The following is a 19072-nucleotide window of genomic DNA, read 5'->3' as shown; positions in this document are numbered from 1 at the left end:
TTTATTGTATTTTCATCCCTGTATCAAACAGCTTGACAAATTATTATTATCATTCACAAATCTAGCCTCATTTCCCATGTTGTTTTTTTCTCCACAGCATGAGATAATAAAATAATATGATTATATATAGCAAGAATTCAGTGATAAAATATTCATCATCTGTCCTATTTTTCTTTTGTATCTGGGAGTGCTATTCAGAATCTGATCATTCTGGAATTTATGACTAAGGGAAGAGGCACTGTTGTGTTATCTGTAAATTGGATATCTGCATTGTAGTCTACCAGCGTGTTAGCTGTTGTGTGTTTTTCATTTCCAAATGCATTTTCAACATCTTTGAAAATCCACATGTTGTGACTTTCTCCCTGACCAATTTGAGTGGTTCTTGCCTCCTCTGCTTGGATGATTTGACAGTCCCAGAGCGGCAGCCATGCTTTTGTAATCTATGATACAATGTACTTAACCAGAGCAGGAGTAAAGGTGTTTTATTTTCTTGATGTGGTAGCTTTTCATTTGTGAAGTGATTCAGTGGCTGTTGTGTATGACTTGCCAATAAAAGGTGAGATCCATGAAGTTCTGCAAGAAATGTGCTTAATTAGGTTGCACCCATGTACCTCAGTGGAAAACTGTGGTAGAGATGACCAGGACATACCTGTGCAGATGTGTAAGTAGTGCCATAGTTTGGATCCTCAATTGCATGCTGAGCTTCTTCTCTCTGAAAGGAAGGGAAGGAAGGACAGGAAAATGGAACCAGAAAGTTAGGATCCAAAGGATCTACTACTAGGTTCCCAAAAACAGCTATCCTTTTTGGGCATTGAGTATAATACCCTGGGTCTGGGAAGTTGATGTAGAATATCTCTAGAATCCCCTGGTAAAAAGCAGTTATTGCGTGGTTCTGTTGGCATAGAAAGTGATGATTTACTGCACTAAAATTCTTCATAATACCGAGAAATCACCTAAGGGTTGGACTGCTGATGCTCGCCTTGTCATCTGGCTCCCACCCCTTAGGCCTCTGTCCCCAGGATTTGTTTGATGAGACCAATGGCTGAAATGGTAGCTAGTGCTTCTTGTGCAGATCATTTTGTTATGGTCCTTACATGGTTTTGAGATTTTTGGAGATCTCCAAATAGGACCTCTTAAAGATTTCCAAATCCACAAAATTTCTGAACAATTCCCTCAAACAGAAGTGATAATGTTCAGATGATGTATTTGGGAAGTTTTAAGAGTCTTCATCTAATTTCAAATAGGTGCCTCTGCACCTGACAGACTGCTTGGGGCTTGCCAGCCTGAACAGGGAACAAGAAACCAAGATGTCAGCTCTTCCTCCTCTTAAGCACCGCTGTCCCATATTGATGAGAGGCTGAGAGCATGGGGTAGAACTGGGTAGGAGACTCACAGATGCTGTCCCTGTTGGAAAGACTTTCATTTCATTGATAGAATTTAATTCTGAAAACTTTTACAGCTGTTTCTCATAGCAAGAGCTGTGAAAAAGTAGAGGGGAGTATTTGCTTTCTGAGTAACTGTAAGAAGGCTTAATGACCCTTTTTCCCTTCTCTGATGAAGTGTACCTGCTAGAAAGCTTTTAACAGACTGTCTTGTGATTTCTTGGGAAGATCCAAGGGAACAGTTGATGTTTTCAGTTTGTTTGTTTGTTTGCCACAGTCAGCAAGGTTCTTCATTATTTGATAGTCAAAAAGTTTTGCTCTATTTTTTTTCTGTCTCACTATTGAGGAGGCACTCATATGTCATTTTTGTACCCTAATACTCTAGATAATTTTTTTTCCAATAATGAAGTTGTTTTATTGCCCAAAATCTCAACATAGCCAGAATAAACTGAAGATTACACCTTGGTGAGCTGAATATAATTCTTTGAGATCACTTGTGTTCTTGATTCACTTCTACTTCTCACAGAGATTCAGACAGGCACCTCCCCAAGTACAAAAACAAATAACCACTAGGTTATTTCAGCAGAGATGATGAAAGAAAATGAATCACCTTCCACTCTGCTTTTGTGTTCACTGCCATGATTTTAGAACAGAGTCCAGAGCCACAGAAGGGTTCCTCCTGAAAAGGTGATTGAGTGTACCCTCTGTAAGTTTGCAGATGACACTAAGTTGGGAGGTGGTATTGATGTGACTGAGAGTAGGGAGGCCTTTCAGACAGATCTAGATAAGCTGGATTGCTGGGCTGAGGTGAATGGGATGAGGTTCAACAAAGCCAAGTGCCAGATCCTGCACTTTGGCCACAGTAACCTCATGCAGCGTTATCGGCTTGGGGATAAGTGGCTGGATGACTGTGAAGAGGAAAGGGACCTGGGGGTGTTAGTTGATGCACAGCTGAACATGAGCCAACAGTGTGCTCAGGTGGCCAAGAGGACCAATGGCATCCTGGGCTGCATTAGAAATAGTGTGGTCAGCAGGAGCAGAGAGGTAATTATCCCCCTGTACTCAGCACTGGTGAAGCTGTACCTAGAGTTCAGTTTTGGGTCCCTCACTACAAGAAAGACATTGAGGCCCTTGAAGGGCAACAAAACTGGTGAGGTGTCTGGAACACAAGTCTTATGAGAAGTGGCTGAGAGCTGGGATCGTTTAGTCTGGAGAAGAGGAGGCTCAGAGGAGACCTCATTGCTCTCTATGACTTCCTGAAGGGAGGCTGTTATGAGGAGGGGTTTGGCCTCTTCTCCCAGGCAACAAACAGGACCTGAGGAAATGGCTGCAAGTTGCACCAGAGGAGGTTTAGATTAGACATAAGGAAAAAGTTTTTTCTCTCAGAGCATGGTCAGGCACTGGAATGGCTGCCCAGGGAGGTGGTGGAGTCACGGTCCCTGGCAGTGTTCAAGAGGTGTCTGGGTGAGGAGCTATGAGAGGTGGTTTAGTGGCTTGTGGTAGCGACAGTAATGGGAGGACGGTTGGACTAAATGATCTTGTAGGTCCTTTCCAACCTTGTGATTCTACAATTCTATGAGGTGCTCTTCCAAGTAAATTCTTCACTAAGTCCCAGGGAGCAATAAGATTGAAGTGCCGTTTTTGATGTGTGGAAACATGCTCTTCACTTTCATTCTTAGTGTTTTGTGGTTCACAGCTGGGAATGCCATTCTGAAGTGGATCAGGTATAGAGTTCAGAGCTGTAACTACTAGAAACAAGCAGAAAAGATGAGCATCATCTTGAACTTGATGATCTTTGTGGGTACTTTTGAACTCAGGGTATTCTATGGCTAACATCTAAACATTGGTGATTACTGCAGCATGCAGTTACAAATGCCCACACTACTTTTAACCAAACCAGCTCAGATCTTCACTGTTATTGTTGGCACAGTGCCAGAGGCATTCATGCCAGGCAATTTACATTGCCTCTCAAGAAGATTACAAGTTTCATCACACTGGAGTATCTTTGTTCTAGGCTGCAATCTACTGCATGGAAATGAATACTGGGGTGTATGGGTGGGAAATGGGTTTCTGAGGTGTGAGGATGGTACATCTTGCATGCTTTTTAGCAATATTGAGAAGGAATAAATAATAATAAAAACAAATGCAAAGATGTTTAGACTGTACTTTGAATTCTCTCACTTAAAATAAATAATTCCCTCTCTTAAATCCTATCTCTTAAAAGAAGGCTGAACTAAGCACTTTGTTTTTTGTGTTTTTTTTTTTTTTTTTGTTGTTGTTGTTGCTAAAGTCTCACTGAAATCTAGTAGCAGTAATATGCCTAATGCAGTCATGCCCAGCCCTCAGAGGTTCATGTAAATCATATCAAGCATCAATCTGTATTGATAATACAGATCGGTCTGATGTCATTCTCCATCCCAGTATACAACTGGCACCAAATTACTGACTTACAAAATAAGCCTTATACATGGCTAGGATGCAAGAATGCGTGCACTTTTAAATAAAAGAAAAATTTGGAGCTCATTATGAAATGCATTGGTCTTAGAATATAGTGTTTTGAGATGATAGCAAGGAAGAAAGGAATTCTGTTCTATACCAGGGCTTGATTTTTGCCTTTGATCAAATGCAGTGCAAATCCTGCCTGAGCTAGGAGTCCTATTTGCAGTCATTGTGGTGAGCAAGTTGTCATGATACAGTTTCGCCCTAGGGATTTCTTAGACTCAAATTTAGAATCAAACCTCTGCCCTAAGTCTTCTTTGAGGAGCTTTATAAATTTGTAGCATCAGCTATTGGGATTTTATAGCATTTTCTGGTAATAAATTTATTTCATAGTGGGTTTTTGTGCTTTGCAGATTTTACATTTGTTGTTGATTTACCTATATGATATATGAGAAAAAACAATGGTAACTCATTCAGCATAAGAATTATACTTTTTTTTTTTTTTTTTTTTTTTTTTTTTTTTTTTTTTTTTTTTTTTTTTCCCCCTTAATATTTGTTGCTTGCTATTAGGGTGTAAAAGGGTAAGACTGTCTGTTTGACCCAGACAGTATTTACAACATACAAGTCCTGTTCAGATAACGTTAAGGCATTGATTTACTTCAAAGTATGGGAATTAAAGATTTTGTTTTCTCTTTCTCTTTTTACCTCAGGCAGTTCTCAAGAACAGGAATTGCTGTAAATACTCCATGGTATAGTGTATAATTAGTATAATTCTCTTCGTTTGACTGCAGAAGTCTTTGAGACAAAAGCAGAATTTAAGGCAGACTTACTGAAGAGCCGTAACCAGCGTCAGTGGGTCAATTTATATATTTAACAGTATTTTAACCTACTTCTTACATGCTAAATCCTCCTGTGTGTATGTATGTGCATGTGTTTTAAATGCTTTCACAGTGATGCTGAAGTTGTTCCGAGTTGGCTGCAGAAATTTATTGAATTTTGGTTTGCAGAGAACAGATGTGCTAAAAGCATTGAACTAGGGCAAGAGTACCTGCTGGCTGCACTTCTGGCCCCTTATGGACACAGCTGTACCTCTGCAGTAAGGATAAATCCTCCATATATTCTCCATCCTTCCCCAGGAAAAAGCACTTGCTGCTTTTTCTAGCCATTTAGTGGTTTTTTTTTCCCACTCCTTATCCCTGCTAGTGTAGCAAAGGGGTGACCAGCTCAGCATCAGCCACTGGCCTGATGGATCTTGGGGAATGGGCACATGTAGAGCTGGGAGGATAAGGTCCTCTCTAGCTCAGAGAGGACCAACAGAAAAAGACAGAAGAGAACAGTTGTGTCAAGATTGTGAAAGTATCACCATGGATCAATGTGGAATGTTTCGTTTGACCTGGAGAAATAAGCTTTGTCTTACTGAACTCTGTAAGTAATGTACTTCTTTGGGATTTTTTGTTTGTTTCTTTGTTTTCCTAATTAAGAGTTTCAAAGCAAAATACCTGAAGGTTTCAGGAAAGAATGGCAGATTTTTAAGTGGTAGAATGGCTGGCAATTAGATCTATTGGCTGAATGCAGTCCAAATTGAGTTCTTCCAACATGGGATGGGGCTAGATCGTTTCCTCTTAAATTTTGCCCTCAGTTCTAATAATCATTATACAGTGGTAAAATATTCCCATTCCCAGCTGAAACTGATGGTAAGGTTATGTTCATAAATGCCTGATGGAAAATGAGAAAGCTTTTCTTCTGTTACATTCTAATGCACTGTTGTATCATGAGTTTATTTTAACCCTTCTTTCTTGTTTTTATTCACTCTTTTCTGGGAGAGTGTATTAAAAATCAATGTTTTTCAGTCTGTTGTGTACAGACATCTCAAGATCCATGACCTAATCACAAAGTTTCCACTGAAGGAGATTGAAACATACAATCGTATATCCATGTGGCAACCATATACCTGAACTTTCAAAAGAGATTATCATTTCCATTGGTATTTTTTCAAGTTTAGTGCCTTTCACTCCCTATCATGCTTCAAAACTCTTTTTTGAAAGGTATTCTTGAAGATCAAACTTAGTCTTGTCAGCAGCATAAGTGACAAGACTTGTCACTTAAGAGGATATATTTTTGCAGTGTAAATAAAGTCATATTACAAGACAGCAAGATGAAATGCCCATAAAGGATTGCCTGTTTAATAACAGAAGACTCACAGAACAGTCTTAAATTTTATGACTCAGATTATGTGGCTTCTTATGTGGTATCAATCTTCTTTTATATTTTATTTATAGCTAAGTTACAGAGAGCTACTTTTTTTAACAAGTTTAGTGGTCACTGTCTTCCTACTGAGAAAAGTGGTATATATGAAGCCAGAGTAGTTCAAATGTTTAAATGAGCTCATTCAGGTTAGTATTTGAAGATTACAAGTACAATCATGGAGTTTGTTTTTAATTTTTTTTCATCTTATTACTAGTCAAATGTATGCAAGAGTGCATCTTTCAGTTGTACTCTTGGGAACCTGTAAAAGACACATCTCCAGGATTCTCAAATAGATTTAATTCAGAAGAAAAAGGAAAATATTAAGGCTCTTGAGGGGAGAAAAAAAAAAAATAAATAAAAAAAATTAATAATCTTTCCCGACTTTCACATATAAGAAAAATTTACAGACACAGGAAATACTCAGATTTGATTAAACACTTGGCTGCCACATTTCAGTCTGTTCAATTAAAAAAATCAGACAGATTCTCTAGCATTATTATAATCTTCTTTTTCCACATCTAGGCATTTATATTATCAAATAACATCTGCTATGGTTTAATAGCTGTGTCAAATTATTGTAATAGCTTTATTTTTGGTGAATTTTATGATAAAAGTTTTAGAGTTACAGCTGGGAAAGTACTTAGGCTGAGTGGATTGTATCTCTTACTTTATCCTTTATGGCAGACATTTTGCGGTTATGCTTCCAGGTAGTATTCTGAAATGGCCTTTTTTTTTTTTCATTTTTGGACTGCTGCTGATGTCAACAGTTTGTGAGTTCAGCAATAAAAATTGTATGGATTTTTTTCTTCATAACATCCACTGCTAGGAAGTGGCTAGTACAAATCTAAGTGTCCTTAGCACTCACTTTGGTCTAAATTAGAATTGTCTTGATAGGTCTCAATATATATAGTAATATATGACCAGTTTACATGAGGAAAAATGACACTCTATTCTGGTAAATGACAGATTTCACATGGTCTGCCTTCCTTGACAAGACAAACTACTGCTAAGTAACAGTAACCCAGTTACCCCATCCTATGGATTTTTTTTTTCTTTTGGTTCTTATGTTGTAATCTGTGAATGAGTGCTGCCATGCTGAAGTCCCCATCAGTATTAAAATAGGCTATTGTTCATGCCAGATGATACCATGTTGCATGTATATGTTTTTCCTATATTTTGCATGAAGGGTTAGTTTAGAAATAGTGTATGAAAAAAAAAGAACTAGGGCCACTCTTAGCACTAGATTTTCTGTGTTTGTCTTGAGAAACAGAAGTGAGAAGATAAAATAAACCTTAGATTAGTTTTTCTCAAGCTCTGTGAAGCATGTATATGCATATAAAAACATAATCCTTATACCAGTATGTGGACATTAAGTTATTTATAGTCATCTCTGATTGATAATGGTTTAGACAGCACCAGTAACTGAGTAAGACATCAGCATTTTGGGTCCGGTGGTCTGCCTTGCTTTGTGTAAGTTGGTAAGGACAGTGTATATTGTTTTACCATGTATCAGAAAAAAAAAATGACTGCAGGCGTGGTCATTTTGAATGTTGTATATCTGGTTATGAAACAATGCCCTCATATTTATCCATTCACCATTATTTCTGGATTTATGTTAGTATTGTTGGGTTAAGTGGACATCCTCAAAAGAACCTTGTTTTCATTGAGTATAAATGATCCTCTGTGTGACCTGGATGTTCCTGAGAATTTGTAGGTGCCATATATAGAATCTGCCTTTTGGAAGTGCGCTTTGTGACTGGAGATCAGATATTTGCTTACAGTTATTTTATTATATATACCCCTAAATTAGTTCTTGCTGTATAAAGAATCTTATTCTGCAGACCCAGATGGGACAGTAGTGTAGGAATATTACTTGACTATGATTCCTATGCTTCCTTTCTCTGAAGCTAGATGTCACATTTTTTGGATGCAGTTTTTGGTTTCAGTTTTATACTCAGAGAACACATGGTCATATTTCTAGAGGTATTAAATAAATCACAAATAATGGAATGCTTCCATTATTTTTAAAATTGTTATCTGAAGGTGCCAGCACCCCTGTAAAGTGTGACATCATGCTCCTCCTGAGAAGTACTGCTAAAGCTATTTGTTCAAATTTTAACTGCTGTTTCACTGAAATGCAAATATTTCATGGGAAAGCATAACTTTTGGTCATTTCTTAATGTAAAAAGCAGACATCTTTCAGTCAAAATGGATTATCTGATTGAAACTTCATAATTAACCTTTAATTTACATCTGACTTGTATTTTGTGTAAGTTTTAGCGTTCGGCCATATTTTCACAGCACAAAAAAGTTGCATATTTTCTATTAATTTGTACTAACACTGCTACAGTGTTCCCAAGGTCAAAGCATTTTCCTGTTCTGGTTACCATGGCTTTCAAGACTTCAAATTTTTGCATTTTATAACCTATTTTATTATAGTCCTTTGCTGGCACAACATCTTTAGCCCTGGAGAGGTTGTACTCTGTTGTGCTAAAAGCTTAGGAAGATCATTCACAGGCTTCCAAAAATGTGCTGCAGTAAATGAGAATAGTGTAAGTTCACTGTGATGAAAGTGACAGAACTGCTGTGTAGAGTCCTTTTGGTCCAATTCATCTGCTGTTGGACTAAACAGGAGACCTTTGATTACTTTCTCTATGCCAAATTTAATCCCTTTTAATCACTTATAGCAATTTAAAAGTACACAAATTATCACTGATTCACTATCTAGACATTTCTAGTTGATTTTCATAGATGAATTGCTACTGAATTGAGGATGAGCAGGAAAACTGCCTCCCTGATTGTTCATAAGAATTACGCTCTTGGCATTTAATGAATGTGATGATTAAATTAGATCAACAAGTAGAAGCAGGAACATGCCCTTCGGATGGCATTCTGAAGAATTAGGGTTTTTATGTACGTCAGTGTTTATAAGAACACACATATTAAATAATTGTGGTTGATTTACCAGTAGAAGAATAATTAAGGAAACTTTCCTGCTTGCTAATCTTGACTGCCTTGAATTTTGAATTTTAGATGTTAAAACTTCCACTCTCTGTCACTGAGTGGTGGCTTTGCAGTGAGTTAACGCCCACACACCTAAAGATGCTAGATGCAATTTTAAATTTTAGTGAGGACCACAGAGAGATCTGAACAGGCTGGATTGATGGGCTGAGGCCAATGGGATGAAGTAAGTTCAATGGGACCATGTGTTGGATCCTGCATTTTGGTTGCAACAAACCCAGACAATGCTACAGGCTTGGGGTAGAGTGGCTGAAAAGCTGCGTGGTGGAAAAGTACCTGGGGGTACTGGTCCACATTTGGCTGAACATGAGCCAGCAGTGTGCCCAGGTGGTCAAGAAGACCAATAGCATCATGGATTGTATCAGAAATAGTGCAGCCAACAGGAGCAGGGAGGTGATCATCCCTTTGTACTCAGTGCTCATGAGGCTGCATTTATTCAGTTTAGGGCCCCCCTTTCTACAAGAAAAACACTGAGGCCCTGGAGTGTATCCAGAGTAGGGCAGCAAAGCTGTGAGGGGTCTGGAGCAAATGTCTTATGGGGAGCAGGTGAGGGAACTGCTATTGTTTAGTCTGGAGGAGTCTCAGGGGAGACCTTATGGCTCTCTGCAACTACCTGAAGAGAGGTTGTAGCAAAGTGGGGTTGACCTCTTCTCCCAGTTAACAGTGATAGGATGAGAGGGAATGGCCTGAAGTTGCACCAGAGGATTCTCAGGTTGGACGTTATGAAGAACTTCTCTGAAAGAGCAGTCAGACACTGGAACAGGCTGCACAGGGAGGTGATGGAGTCACTGTCCCTGGAGATATTCAAGAAACGGGTAGATGTCGTACTCAGGGACATAGGTTAGTGAGCAATATCAGTGCTAGGTGGATGGTGGGACTAGATGATCTTATAGGTATTTCCTAACTTTAAGGATTCTAAGATTCCATAACTGAATGTTGTGATACGGCTAACTTTCAAACAGACATCCATAAAGGACTTGGACTGCAAAATGTTTTAAGTAATAGAATATAACAAGCCACTTTTGTCTTAATATTATTTATTTTATTTCTGATAAGGTTTAGCACCTTCATGATTTTCTTCATATGTGTAAACTCCATCAAAAAAGACATTGGTCTGTGTTCAGCTTCTGTACAAAATACAAATTCAAGCTGTACTGTGCTGCTCTCATTCAAAGAGAATGTTCTCCTAAAATTCTGGTGTGAGTTTATAGCAGAATTCCCAAATATTTACTATAAATCCTTCTTCCTATCACAGAATAAAGTACATGATATAAACACATTCACAGTCTACATTTATATGATATATGTTTAGGAATGCAGAATCAGGATACATTCATTTTATGTTCTCTAAAGGTTTCTGTAATACATGCCTGCTATTAATATCATCACCAGATCCTGAGTGTAATATTGTGTGTGCCACAGTAGATGTGCTACTTTCTAAGATCAACTATATGAAGTTTCCAGGAATTCAGATTGTTTGATGAATCAACTTTATAGTATAACTGTGTTTAAAATATAGCAAATATGGTTCTCTGTGTGCAGGAAAATGTAAATTACTACATACTTCTGTCATGCGGGGAGTACTGAATAAGTTCTCATTTAATCTCCCTTCCTGACTATGAACACAAATGCTTGGCAATCAGAACTGTGAGTCGAAGATAAGGGAAGATTTCTTATCCTAGCCTGGTTTATTTAAATTATGAGCTAAAGAGGGTAACGTGAATCTTGAAGAGATCATTTTGTACTTAATTGAAGCGGTTTTAACAGCCAGCGAGATCTACCTTTAGCTATTTAAATGGCTACAGAAATGTTAAAAATTCATATGATCGTAAGAATTCTCGGCAGAACATCTTATTTAAGTAAACTTTTCTTATCTCTGCTGCTTTCTCCAGTTAAAGATTAATAATCCATTAATTTAAGGTTTCTTGAAACATTTTTTTTCCTCAGGTAGGTGAGGAATATAACAAGCCCAGCCATAGTTAAATACCGAGTGGGACTCATTCTTAATATGTAGTGGCATGTTGAAAAGGTGTGAAAGCACTTGGCAGGGCTGCCAAATTAGCTCTTGTGTGGGTGTCCTGGAGGGGGAGGAAAACAAGCACTATTCTCTTTCTGTAGTTATGTCCACTAATGACACTGACAACACACTTTTAAGGTGCAAATGATATATGCAGAAATAAAAACCATATACACACAGACGAGAACAAGATTGTGGCCCTACTGACTTCTTTCATGGAATTACTGACCAAATAATAAACCACGTAGATGGATTCAACATGTTGCATCATGGGCATTTTTCCCTTAAATTGTCCCTCTTCCTCTGTGCCTACTTAAAATAGCAGATTTGGTTAACATCCAAAGGAAAAGGGTGATTGGTCCTAATGCCAAGTGACAGGAGGAAGAAATAAAAACAGGAGCCTCTTCTCTTCTTCACCTTTTCTCTGAGCGGTGCTGAGATGTGTATTGATTCCAGTTACAGATTAAGTTTACGTAGGAGTGGAAGAACTTGATGCTACAGAAAACATCAGCATTATCAACTCAGTGAACCTGTCATAGGGTGACTGTTGTAGGGCTCCTTGTTGCTCAGACAGGCTTTGAGCGGTACTGCCCTCAGAATAAGTAACATGATCCTTAACTCTTTCTGTGGTAATAGCTGATTGATCACACTGATAACTTTCCAGGCATTCACGGCTTTTTCAAAGTACTAATAGAAAAATTTTTCTTACACTCTTCTCATGCCAGTGCATTTCCATTTTAAAACCTAAACACATGACAAGATCTTAAAGTTTTCCCTAGGGAAAAGCTCGAAGCACACACTGTACCCACCTCTGTCATTTTAGCAGCAGAGGAGTAGCAGTGTTAAGCCTGTGGTGTAGGTTGCACGTGGTGGTGTAACCAGAAGCACTGAGCCAAATCCTTGCCCGTGGGACTCAAAAGATGTGGGAGCTGTTGTCACGACAGTCTGAAAATTTAGGTGAGACAAGGCTCATCAGTTGCAGTAACCTAATTTATTGCTCCAACTGCTACAGCTGGGAAATATACCTCTCCTTACAGAACTTGCCTTACAAGGTTTAGACACCATTAAATCATTCAGCTTTGGCTGGTAAGTTCTACCCTGAAAATAAATAAGCACCCAGACACTGCCTTCTGCTTCATGTCCATTTCTCCTTAAGCTGAAAATGGAATTCTAACAAAGTTTAATTTCTAGGGAATAGTCTTACTGTAGTGATTAAATTCAGTTCTTAAATTTAAAACAAAGCATAGTGTAACTTCATTTGTACTGGAACATATACTTATCAATTGCAATAGAGACTTTGTGGCTTCATATACCACAGTGATTTGACATCCCACAGTGAAATAATTACTAAATGCATTACAAATCTCCAGGAAAAAAAAAAAAAAAAAAAAAAAAAAAAAAAAAAAAAAAAAAGCAGTGACAGTACCATTTGTTTGTTTTCCATGGGGGAAAATATCTTTGACATCTGTTTCACTTTGCAAAAAATAAAGGAAAAAATAGTAAGACTTTCCTGACAGTCACTGTGTGACATTAACCTAAACAGCACAGGAGGAAAGTAAGATAATCTCATTTATAATGTGTCTTTGAACAAATTCTAATTCTAAAAATAATTAGGAAAAAAAAAAGTAAATTTAACGGTATCATTTGAGATCTGTTTTATTTTTTGTGTTGTTTTGTTCTGTTGTTTTTTTTTTTCTTTTAATTTTGATATACCCAGTGTAAGTGAACAGTGTCTAGATTGATTGATTTTAGACAGCATCTAGCACTCAAAACTGAACTTGATTTTGCAACCTCAGGCAATTAAAATTCAGAGAGGCATGATGTCTGTTGTGTTTTCTCTGTTTGTTTAATAATGTACCTATCTAGATAGCTACAAATATATTTGGAGGTGCAGATCCCTGTTGGGTCTTCTTTCAGGCTCTGGGTAGATTCAAGAAGACAGCATTACCTTACACTATGTCCAACAATCTGTCACAGTATTTTTACTTTAATTACTTCCTCAATTGAGGGGAAAATAGTCAATGAAGTGATAAAGCCTTGAATCCTTTTCACCCTGGCAATTTGATTACCATTTAAAATGAGGAATTCTTTATGACTGAAAAGTTCAAAGTATGTCTTTTCCCTTTTAGCACTGCCTTACAGCATCATTGTAAGAGAATGAGACCTTCTTGGCATATATGATATGCATCAATAATAATCCTGTTTGCAGAAAGCCTGCTTTGGTAGAAAATGTTGACATTCAGACTAAATACTAGTGACAGTTTTGTGGGCTTTTTTTAAATTACATTTTTATGATCTTCCTTGTAAGATTATCCCAGTAAAAAGTTGACTCATTATTCTGTTTTCTCTCCATTGTTTGCTTGTTTTTTGTTTGGTTTGTTTTGTTTTGCAATCCCCTGATTATACTTCACTCTTAAGAAAAGCTTAAAAGAATGCCCTGTATTTGCAGTATGAGTTATGATAGTGCTAGTGTGCATAACAGTTGTATTATAAATATTTCTCCAGCCATTTGATAAAGACTGAAATTAAGAAAAAGAATTGCTAGTCCAATTACAATTATATATAATTATGCTATGTTCAATTTAGTTTATCTCTAGCTTCCTCTTGCCACATTGTGTTTGTTGTTGAAGAATGAGAATTTAGCTGACTGTATTGGAAGTAAATACTGATTTTTCTGTCCTTAATGACATATTTTGCTTAAATTGAGACTGTTCTATCAGCATATTTTCTCACCAGCAAATGATGCAGTTTAGCTGGTTCAACTTCAAAACCATCCTCACATGAATACTTCTTTTCTAGTTTGGAATCCATTTTCTGTCAGTTTCTGTTAGGCCAGAGAGACTATTCCCTTCTAACAATGCTACTTCCTTAACTATAAATTACCTATGCTGATGCAAGCATAGTTAATTTGCAGTCACACAGTAAGAGAAATGTGTGTCTGATGGATTTTTTTGCTAACCTAGGAACAACAGATACTTTTCCAGGTATGCATGAAGTCTTCTAGAGAGCTGTGTGAGGACTCAATGCCTTCAGGAGGGATCAGTGCAGAAACTTATTTAGCATAAATATTGGCCATGGACTAATTGATATGTATCTGAGCACCTCGGGAGGTAGAATAGCTAGAATAATGCTAGCTTGCTTTGTTTTCTTAGAGGAACTATAAATTTATCCAGTATTCTCAAGAACTGCACCTACGCTGTCTTGTTTCAGAAGGATTTATCAACCCTTTTAAAAAAGGAGAAAAATATCTAGTAAACGTTTATTTTACATCTTAGAAGCTAAGAAATACACTGTGGTGCCACACTGCTTCTTGCTGTGAAGTACTCAACTGATGTTAGTGAGAGCCCGTTATGTGGTTACATGCCTTTAAACATTACTGACCAACAGAGGTTAAGTATAGTACAATCTGTATGGTGGCATTACTTTTTTTGACAGATTTCATTGCATATCTTCTTTATATTGCTTTCAAATAGTCCCTTGGTACTTTAAAGCAATCTTCACGTGTTAAACAGTCATGTTAGTTGTGCTTTTCAGAGATGCTGAAACTAAATATTTTCTCTTTTTCTACTCACTTTATGGAATTCTTGTTCTATTCCAGATAAAATCCTGTTGTTAGGCAATCTCTCTGTACAGCTTTGTATCTTAGATGTACATAATATTGATTATCTGCAGCTCTTTATTTAGTATGCAGCCTGGTGGTGTACTTTGACTCCGCTAAGTAGTAATAACCTACAACTAAAGGACATTCCTAGGATTTGAAAGATCTGGACTATCTTTCTTCTACAAGTTGCATAACCTTTGTATTTGTTTGAACTTAGCTGCTTAAAATTGTCTTTGAAAGTGGCTGTGGATTTTATTAAATTCTGAAATCCAACATTGCTTCCATTTGGCAGAAGAGTAGCTATTCCTGGCACCTAAAAAAGAAACCTGCAGTATCTCAGAACAAAGACCCCCGCATTCTTCTTTTTAGGCTTCAGTTTGCTTTTACTGAGTGGAAGAATAATATTCATTTGCCTGATGAGGACATTGCAAAAAGTTCAGGACGAGCTTCATGAAATTTTGTTTTCGGCTAGTAACTGAGGAAAGCATGCAGATGAAGATGAGAAACTTATGGTTGCATTTAGGCTCTTGGATACTGCATGTATTTCATTATCATCTCTTTATTGGAATGTTCCTATAAGGATGAAAGGTATTAATTTAGAAGCTGTCACCTGCTGTCAGAAGCAGTGAGTTGGCCCTGTGCAGGGTAGCCCAGGGGAGCTGCCCAAGCTGAATGCTTGGCTGACCTGCTTCAGAACATGAGCTGTGGTTTGGAAAGTGTTCAGTCTGGTCTATACCAGGATAATCACCAGGATAATAGTAGCTTCTACTTTTTTTTGAGGAAAAACAGCAAGCAAAGGCAACAAAGCAGTTTCTGACTGATACTTGATAAGGACAGCCCATGGTGGGAACTGTCATATGGGCTCCTGTCAGTCCCTTGGGCACCATTCCTTTTGACAAGCATGATATAAGCTGAACCACACAGAATGCTGCTCTTCTGAAGAGTCTAGAGGGGAAGACATAGGAGGGACAGCTGAAGTCTCTGGGTTTGCTCAGCTTAGAGCAGAGGAGCTGATGGGAGGACTGATGGCTGCTGCAGCTCCTCACAGGGAGCAGAGGAGCAGCGCAGAGCTTAGCTCTGTGTGGCAACAACAGGGCCCGAGGGAACGGCATGGAGCTGTGCCAGGGGAGGGGGTTAGGGAAAGATTTTGCACCAGAGGATGTTCGGGCACTGGAACAGCCTACCCATGCTCTCAAGACATATATTCTGATTTGGGGGTGATCCTGTGTGGAGCCTGGAGTTGGACTCAGTGATCCTTATGGGTCCGTTTCAGCTTGGGATATTCTGTGATTCTATGATTCTGTCTACAGTGTATATGATTAAAACTACCCACTTGTATAGGGAGGGAGTGAGTGCTATAGAGCTTTCTGCTGCTAAGAGGGGTGTCACTGCAATGATGCAGAGGCTCCGGGGCTCTCCCAGAGCACTCTGTGTGCACTCTTTAGACCTGGGTCTAATGCTTCTTGAGTCAGTTTTTACCAGCATCTCTGTGGCTAAGCAATATCTGTCCACATGGATAATCGGTATTACCTACCATCTATTCATGCATTTGTTATTATGGTGACCTAAGGTGGTAAAAAAATGCTGATTCTTTTTTGCATCGCTTAAAATTTTCCAAGCTTTTTGTGATGATGGATGTGCCAATACAGGATGATATACCTCTTGAAAATCTTCCACTTACCTCACTAATGTATTCTGTTTTTCTCAAAGGAGCCTTTGAAATGGTTCCAGTGAGTTTGAACACCAGAATTTCAATTGATAATATGATAGCTAATTGAACAAAGACATTAGTCAAGTTTTATTAGGCATTTTATCTGCGGAACTGAATTCCAATAACAAATACAGCTTTAAAAACTTTAGTAAATGCAAATCTGCATTAGGCAAAATCTTGACAATGTATTATCAGGTATATTCTTTCTGTAAAAAAAAAAATAAAAATAGGCAGTACTAGACACAAAATACCCTTAAAAGAGCAGGTTTGCTTGCCTGTAGCCAAGGTCTGCTAGAAAGCAGAACACATGCTTGTTACTAAAACACAGATGATCAATTATTTTAAGAAGTTATAACTCAGAAAGAATTAGAGGTTTTTAATGTTGTTGTTTTCGTTTATTTTGCTTTCCAGATATAGTGATATTGGAAATAGATATGTCTATAGGTTTATACTAATGTAATGATGTTTTAGAATTGTTCCTACAAGAATGGCAGAACTCAATGATAGAACTTGTGGAGAAGTGTGCTTTTTAATCAGAGGGTAGAATTGAGTCCGAATAATATTTTACTTTACTTGCAGGATGAAATTACAACACATTAGTGAACTGAAATGCTCTGAGATATATTGATGGAATGCTGCTGTGTAGTGAAAACTTCAACAAGGCCAATCCTTATGTGCAGTTTTGACTTAAGTCTGAATTTCTATCATATTGCAACTTGAAAACAGCGTTCCAAAATGATCTGTTTTTCTCTGCTTCTACTAGTTCACTTAGAAGTCTAGTCTTGCATCAAGACTAGAACTAGCATTAAAACATTTTAACCTTTATAACTATGAAATGAATGAGCATATTCCCTATTGTTTCTTTCTATGCTAATTTCTTGATCAGGATATACAGCAATCAGATATGGAAAACCACAGCTTTCCACTCAAATTGGAGGTGATGAGGTGAAGCACTGAGGTGGGATGGCACATGGCTCATCACTGCAGACTTGCATACCTGTCATACAATACACCCCATGTCCTGCTGTGGGGCTCACAAACCTACAAAGAAACACTCAACAGGGGAAAATTTCTGTGGCCTAAATCTGAGAAGAAAGGAAATGAATTTTTCCTCTTTAGGAAAGGGGGGAAAAAAGAAAAGTTAGGACATCTAAGACTTACTTTGAAATACCCTGAGCAGTCTGTGGCATCCAAGGATTTTATTATTTTATTTTATTTTATTTTATTTTATTTTATTTTATTTTATTTTATTTTATTTTATTTTATTACTTTATTATTTTATTTTATTTTATTTTATTTTTGCCCCCTAAGATCTTAGTTTTCCATCTTCTGTGTATACGAACACTTCTAAAAGAAAGAAATCTTTTCAGAGATTATATCAGAAAAAACAAATAACTTTCTTTTTTTCCTCATATGGCTAAGTTGCCCTATTAATGCAAGGTTTTAAATTTATCCTTTGGATTTCTCATTAGCTTTGCAATATGTCTACATCATTTAATTATTATATTTCAGCTTGTAGATGACATAAGATTTAAGAGCTATTGCTGGTTTCTAGCAACTTGTCGCTACATTTTGCCTGAAGCTGCTTTTGTATAATATAATCTTCCCACAGTTAGCATTCAGGATGCTCTGCAGAGCCTCTTAAGAAGACTTAAATGCTAAATAACTGTCACATAGCAAGTGTTACTATTATTGCACTAAATTACATTGCAAGCAGCGTGATAAACAACATCATAATACTTTGACACATTCATCATTAATTATAACTGAAATCTAATCTCAACTGAGTATTTTCAGTAATTGTATTCAGTAAGGCAAACATTTACATATATGGGGAAGGGAGGATGGAGGAAAGAAGTCTTCCAAAGCATAGATGATATATCAAAATAGTGAAGGTTTTATATGAGGTTTTATACTAGGTTTTATATGAGCTTTTCTACATGTGCAAAGGATTGAAATATCTGATTTATACTTAAAATCAATTCTGTGAATAGTTGTATTGGAAAAAGAAAAGATTGCGGTGACCCACTGATTATATCGTTTTAGGGTAGCATGCAGGACTTTTGTATGACATAACAGGTTTCTGCTCTCTGACTAGTACTGAATTATAATCAGATTCCTCTGAAAATACTGAGTGGTTGGTGTTTTAGGCTTTTTACTCTATACATATATCTAATATGCTCTCTGTATTTCCCAGTAAGCTGTGTACTATGTTTGTGATGGCAACTCCATCTGCCTTTCTCTCCAAATTCATACTTGTTTTCCACTGCAGCCCTTCATCCTGTCAGGGAGTTCCCATTCCATCAAGGCAGACTGTTTACATTTTTATGTGGAAATGTGAGTACCTGGCAGTTCATGTGGGCTGGACACATTGCGTGCCCATTTACCACCTAGCTGTGACACAGTGTTATGGTGCCCTTATGGCCAGTCAGAACCTAAACCAACTCAGTGCACTGTTTTCTATCTTCCTTAAAATGTTTGTTTCAAAGCACTTAATTTGCATAGTTCTAAGCATGCTTTCAAGTGCAGTGATACTTCCTCTGTGTGTTGTTAGGAATTCCCTGCATGCAGAGCTACCTGATTTCTTCCATATTTAATTATCTCCAGTGGTTAGTAAGTCTCAGGTGACGCTGTTATATTTGGAGCAAACTTGG

General features: G+C 37.6%; 1 protein-coding gene across 1 annotated transcript in view; it reads left to right on the top strand.

Moving 5' to 3' along the window:
• Window positions 1-19072, top strand: part of MOCOS (molybdenum cofactor sulfurase) — a 175398-nt gene that overhangs the window by 59356 nt on the left and 96970 nt on the right. The window lies entirely within an intron of this gene.

The sequence above is a fragment of the Excalfactoria chinensis genome, chromosome 2, assembly GCF_039878825.1.
Source record: "Excalfactoria chinensis isolate bCotChi1 chromosome 2, bCotChi1.hap2, whole genome shotgun sequence".
Classification (NCBI taxonomy): domain Eukaryota; kingdom Metazoa; phylum Chordata; class Aves; order Galliformes; family Phasianidae; genus Excalfactoria; species Excalfactoria chinensis.
This window is presented reverse-complemented; position numbering and strand designations above follow the sequence as displayed.